The sequence below is a fragment of the Schistocerca nitens genome, chromosome 11 (assembly GCF_023898315.1).
Source record: "Schistocerca nitens isolate TAMUIC-IGC-003100 chromosome 11, iqSchNite1.1, whole genome shotgun sequence".
Taxonomy (NCBI): Eukaryota; Metazoa; Arthropoda; class Insecta; order Orthoptera; family Acrididae; genus Schistocerca; species Schistocerca nitens.
The window spans coordinates 154,540,415-154,546,635 of record NC_064624.1 but is presented as its reverse complement, the minus strand read 5'-3'; positions in this window follow the sequence as shown (position 1 = coordinate 154,546,635).

Sequence of the window (6,221 nt, the reverse complement as noted above, 5' to 3'; positions counted from 1 at the left end):
CGTGTGATTAGCCTGCCCTGGTCTTCAGGATACAGTTTCAATCTCTATAAAGCATATCTACATCTGGGAAACAACAGAACGATTCACATTAAGCCATCGGGCCACATCAGTTTGCGACTGTTTTGCTTCCTCTCTTTCTGTGGCCCTCCACCTCAGAGATCCTCGTAGGCATCTTCTCTGTGCTGTAGTGCACTGTCTGTGACTGTGTACATAGTGCTTGTGGATGTGGTGCTACCTGGCAAACACTATCTCGTTTCATAGGTGCCCTGACATTGGCGTGGTTTGGACACCAGAGGAAGATACTAGTGCACTCTATTCTTGAGTGCTGCTTGAGTGTTTGAGATTCCTACCATGTTGGACTGAAGGAAGACATCAAACCAATTAAGAGGTGGGCTGCTAGATTTATTACTGGTGGGTTTGAACAACACGCAACTGTTACGGAGATGCTTTGGGAACTCCACTGGGAATCCCTGAAGGGAAGACAACATTCATTTCAAGGAACACTACTGAGAAAATTTAGAGGGTTGGTATTTGAAGTTGAGTGCAGGTTGCCTCCATTATACATTGCGCATAAAGATCCCAAAGATACGAGAAATCAGGGCTCATACGGAGACACATAGGCAGTCATTTTTCCCTTATTCTATTTCTGAGTGGAACAGGGAAGGAAATGATGAGTAGTGGCCCAGGGTACCCTCCGCTATGCAGAGTATCGATGTAGATGTAGATAACAAGGTAGCTAGAAACTTGTCCACGTAGCAGAGAAAGTGGATTTGAAAATGTTATTGGAAATATGAAAACATGAAAGCAGTACATAGATGATAGCACATCACATGTAACAATAACAAAATTATGCATAATCTTGAAGAAGGGATGATGTGGCAGGAAAAAATTGGCAGTGGATGAAGTAGGGGTGGATGCAGTGGTACAAACTTTCACGAGATCTCCGAAGAAGTCTATACGGCAAGCTGTGTGTGAATCAGGTGTAAGCAAATCAAGTGTTGCTGCATTTCAACCCACTGACATACTAATATTTTTCCCCACAGTACCCAATATTTACCATTTAAATGTACGAAAATCAACAGTTTTGTCTTACACATTTTTCTCAAACTCATATAGTTTTTTTCTTTTTTTTTTAGAAATCTACCCTCACTATTTATTGAAGTGTTGAGGAGTGAAGATATACTGTTTTAGAAGTTTTTGTTCATGTGGAATACCCAAAGAAATACAGGCATTGTAGTGATTCGAGAATTTCTGAGTAAATTCTAGAACCACTAAGCCTTCTACCATCTCGAACACACAATATTCTGGATATGAGTGTGGGACGGTAGAATCCTACCTACCAAGACTCATTTTCTGATTTATGTTAAGAAAAGTTATGGTATCAAAGCTAACTTTCTTTTAAGTGTAATGCAATTTATTTCTGACATTCAACTGTACGAGAGACTTACCGGAAGTTTTATATTTATGTTGAAAGTGAGGTTTTATTGTGTATGAAAATCAAATACATTGTTAATCGATGAAAAGCAAAGTTTGTGTGTCTACTTATTTCATAAGTAGAAATAGTCTAAAAATTCCTGTACCTAGCATTACTCGACAGAGGAGTCAAGAGGGTTTCCAGCAGCCGGCTATCCAGTAAAGAAGAGTGGCTGCAAATTCCAAGTAAGTCACCTTGTAAAGAAGTGGAAGGTGGTTTTGGGGAATAAACCAAAATAACCCAGAGTCACACAAGACATCCCTCGTGATCACACCATGTATCATGTATCATTTTCTTCTTCCTTGCTTTGCACACTACACAATTTCTGGAGGCTGTTAATGAAATTGGGGGTGGGGGGGGAGGGTGGATTAACCTGACAAAACCTGAAAGTGATTGCTTGTAACTCGCAAAACATTGAAGAAAATTGAGTGTGTTACACAATAGTAAATAGAATCATTTCTCAGGTTTCCAGTGGTATATATCATGTCATGTTATTTATTAACAGAAAAGAAAAAACACCAAGAAACACCGTAGATGCTAAGCCCATCTCACAGTTGGCAATGTAATAACAGACTTGACATCTGTGGCTGTGTAAGCTAATGGGTTAAAGCAAGCAAAGTGGAAACCCTACAATCCCAGGTTGCTTCATGCAGTGAATGAAGATTATCTGGATAGGTGCCTTGAATTCTGTGAATGGACTTGAATAACAAACAGCTGACTGAAGCCATGTTTGGTCTGATAACATTTATATTGAATGGAATCAACAATCACCACAAATGTGTGTGCCAGGCAAGTGATAAACCTCACATTATAGAAGAATTAATTGTTAATCTTCCTGGATTATCAATGTGGGTGACAAATCTGCCAGGAGGATTTGTAGGGCCATTCGTTTTTGAAGAAACAGTGACACGTGTAAAGTACCTCACCATGTTGCAGAAATGAATTGTATAAGCTGTTCATCAAGTGTTCTTAAGTGAAGATTTCGTCCCCCTCCTCCCAACAATACAGTGCACCGTCACATTAACATTGTGACGTGCAGCAATTCCTGGCTGAAACATTTGTCAGGAATTGTTGAGATTCCGCCCAGATCAGCCAATGTAAAACCATTAGACCTTGTTTATTGTGGGACCTGTGGCATATATTATGTCACAGTGGGACATTATGCAGAGAATTAGTAAACAGAATGCTGCTTGAATTTCATTTTTGTATAAGCTTATTTTGGCTTTATTACCTTCATTACCCCCCCATGAACCACGGACGGCGGAAGGATTGTGTGCCTCAGCGATAGAGATGGCCATACCATAAGTGCAACCATAACGGAGGGGTATCTGTTGAGAGGCCAGACAAACGTGTGGTTCCTGAAGAGGGGCAGCAGCCTTTTCAGTAGTTGCAGGGGCAACAGTCTGGATGATTGATTGATCTGGCCTTGTAACACTAAAAAAAAACAGGCTTCCTGTGCTGGTACTGTGAACGGCTGAAAGCAAGGGTGAAATACATCCGTAATTTTTCCCGAGGGCATGCAGCTTTACTGTATGGTTAAATGATGATGGCGTCCTCTTGGGTAAAATATTCCGGAGGTAAAATAGTCCCCCCATTCGGATCTCCGGGCGGGGACTACTCAGGAGGACATCGTTATCAGGAGAAAGAAAACTGGCATTCTATGGATCGGAGCGTGGAATGTCAGATCCCTTAATCGGGAAGGTAGGTTAGAAAATTTAAAAAGGGAAATGGATTGGTTAAAGTTCGATATAGTGGGAATTAGTGAAGTTCGGTGGCAGGAGGAACAAGCCTTTTGGTCAGGCGAATACAGGGTTATAAATACAAAGTCAAATAGGGGTAATGCAGGAGTAGGTTTAATAATGAATAAAAAAATAGGAGTGCAGGTAAGCTACTACAAACAGCATAGTGAATGTATTATTGTGGCCAAAATAGACAGGAAGCCCGTGCCTACTACAGTAGAACAAGTTTATATGCCAACTAGCTCTGCAGATGATGATGAAATTGATGAAATGTATGATGAGATAAAAGAAATTATTCAGGTAGTGAAGGGAGACGAAAATTTAATAGTCATGGGTGACTGGAATTCGAGAGAAGGAAAAGGGAGAGAATGAAACATAGTAGGTGAATATGGATTGGGGCTAAGAAATGAAAGAGGAAGCCACCTGGTAGAATTTTGCACAGAGCATAAATTAATCATAGTTAACACTTGGTTCAAGAATCATGAAAGAAGGTTTTATACCTGGAAGAAGCCTGGAGATACTAAAAGGTATCAGATAGATTATATAATGGTAACACAGAGATTTGGGAACCAGGTTTTAAATTGTAAGACATTTCCAGGGGCAGATGTGGACTCTGACCGCAATCTATTGGTTATGAACTCTAGATTGAAACTGAAGAAACTGCAAAAATGTGGGAATTTAAGGAGATGGGACCTGGATAAACTGACTAAACCAGAGGTTGTACAGAGTTTCAGGGAGAGCATAATGGAACAATTGACAGGAATGGGGGGAAAGAAATACAGTAGAAGAAGAATGGGTAGCTCTGAGGGATGAAGTAGTGAAGGCAGCAGAGGATCAAGTAGGTAAAAAGATGAGGGCTGGTAGAAATCCTTGGGTAACAGAAGAAATATTGAACTTAATTGATGAAAGGAGAAAATATAAAAATGCAGTAAATGAAGCAGGCAAAAAGGAATACAGATGTCTCAAAAATGAGATCAACAGGAAGTGCAAAACTGCTAAGCAGGGATGGCTAGAGGACAAATGTAAGGATGTAGAGGCTTATCTCACTAGGGGTAAGATAGATACTGCCTACAGGAAAATTAAAGAGACCTTTGGAGAAAAGAGAACCACTTGTATGAATATCAAGAGCTCAGATGGAAACCCAGTTCTAAGCAAAGAAGAGAAAGCAGAAAGGTGAAAGGAGTATATAGAGGGTCTATACAAGGGCGATGTACTTGAGGACAATATTATGGAAATGGAAGAGAATGTAGATGAAGATGAAATGGGAGATACGATACTGCGTGAAGAGTTTAACAGAGCGCTGAAAGACGTGAGTCGAAACAAGGCCCCGGGAGTAGACAACATTCCATTAGAACTACTGACGGCCTTGGGAGAGCCAGTCCTGACAAAACTCTACCATCTGGTGAGCAAGATGTATGAGACAGGCGAAATACCCTCAGACTTCAAGAAGAATTTAATATTTCCAATCTTAAAGAAAGCAGGTGTTGACAGACGTGAAAATTACCGAACTATCAGTTTAATAAGTCACAGCAGCAAAATACTAACACGAATTCTTTATAGACGAATGGAAAAACTGGTAGAAGTCGACCTCGGGGAAGATCAGTTTGGATTCCGTAGAAATGTTGGAACACGTGAGGCAATACTGACCTTATGCCTTATTTTAGAAGAAAGATTGAGGAAAGGCAAACCTACGTTTCTAGCATTTGTAGACTTAGAGAAAGCTTTTGACAATGTTGATTGGAATACTCTCTTTCAAATTCTAAAGGTGGCAGGGGTAAAATATAGGGAGCGAAAGGCTATTTACAATTTGTATAGAAACCAGATGGCAGTTATAAGAGTCGAGGGGCACGAAAGGGGAGCAGTGATTGGGAATGGAGTGAGACGGGGTTGTAGCCTCTCCCCGATGTTATTCAATCTATATATTAAGCAAGCAGTAAAGGAAACAAAAGAAAAATTCAGAGTCGGTATTAAAATCCACGGTGAAGAAATAAAAGCTTTGAGGTTTGCCAATGACATTGTAATTATGTCAGAGACAGCAAAGGACTTGGAAGAGCAGTTGAACGGAATGGACAGTGTCTTGAAAGGAGGATATAAGATGAACATCAACAAAAGCAAAACGAGGATCATGGAATGTAGTCGAATTAAGTCGGGTGATGCTGAGGAAATTACATTAGGAAGTGAGACGCTTAAAGTAGTAAAGGAGTTTTGCTATTTGGGGAGCAAAATAACTGATGATTGTCGAAATAGAGAGGATATAAAATGTAGACTGGCAATGGCAAGGAAAGTATTTCTGAAGAAGAGGAATTTGTTAACATCGAATGTAGATTTAAGTTTCAGGAAGTCGTTTCTGAAAGTGTTTGTATGGAGTGTAGGCATGTATGGAAGTGAAACATGGACGATAAATAGTTTGGACAGGAAGAGAATAGTAGCTTTCGAAATGTGGTGCTACAGAAGAATGCTGAAGATTAGATGGGTAGGTCACGTAACTAATGAGGAGGTATTGAACAGAATAAGGGAGAAGAGGAGTTTGTGGCACAACTTGACAAGAAGAAGGGTCCGATTGGTAGGGCATGTTCTGAGGCATCAAGGGATCACAAATTTAGTGTTGGAGGGCAGCATGGAGGGTAAAAATCGTATAGGGAGACCAAGAGATGAATACATTAAGCAGATTCAGAAGGATGTAGGTTGCAGTAAGTGCTGGGAGATGAAGCAGCTTGCACAGGATAGAGTAGCATGGAGGGCTGCATCAAACCAGTCTCAGGACTGAAGACCACAACAACAACAACAACCTTCATTAGTACATGTCCTTACACTGTAGATGGACATATGTCAACTCTGAGTAAAGTATTACTACTGGCTGTAGTTGTTGGATAATGTTTTAAAGTTGTTTGATAATGTAAAGTTGCACTTATTTTATGTTTTTTATTATTTTGACAGTTGTAGAAATTCAAGTTTGAGTAAACAACTAACTGTCAAACATAAATTTCTGTGACTGTCAAAATAATAAA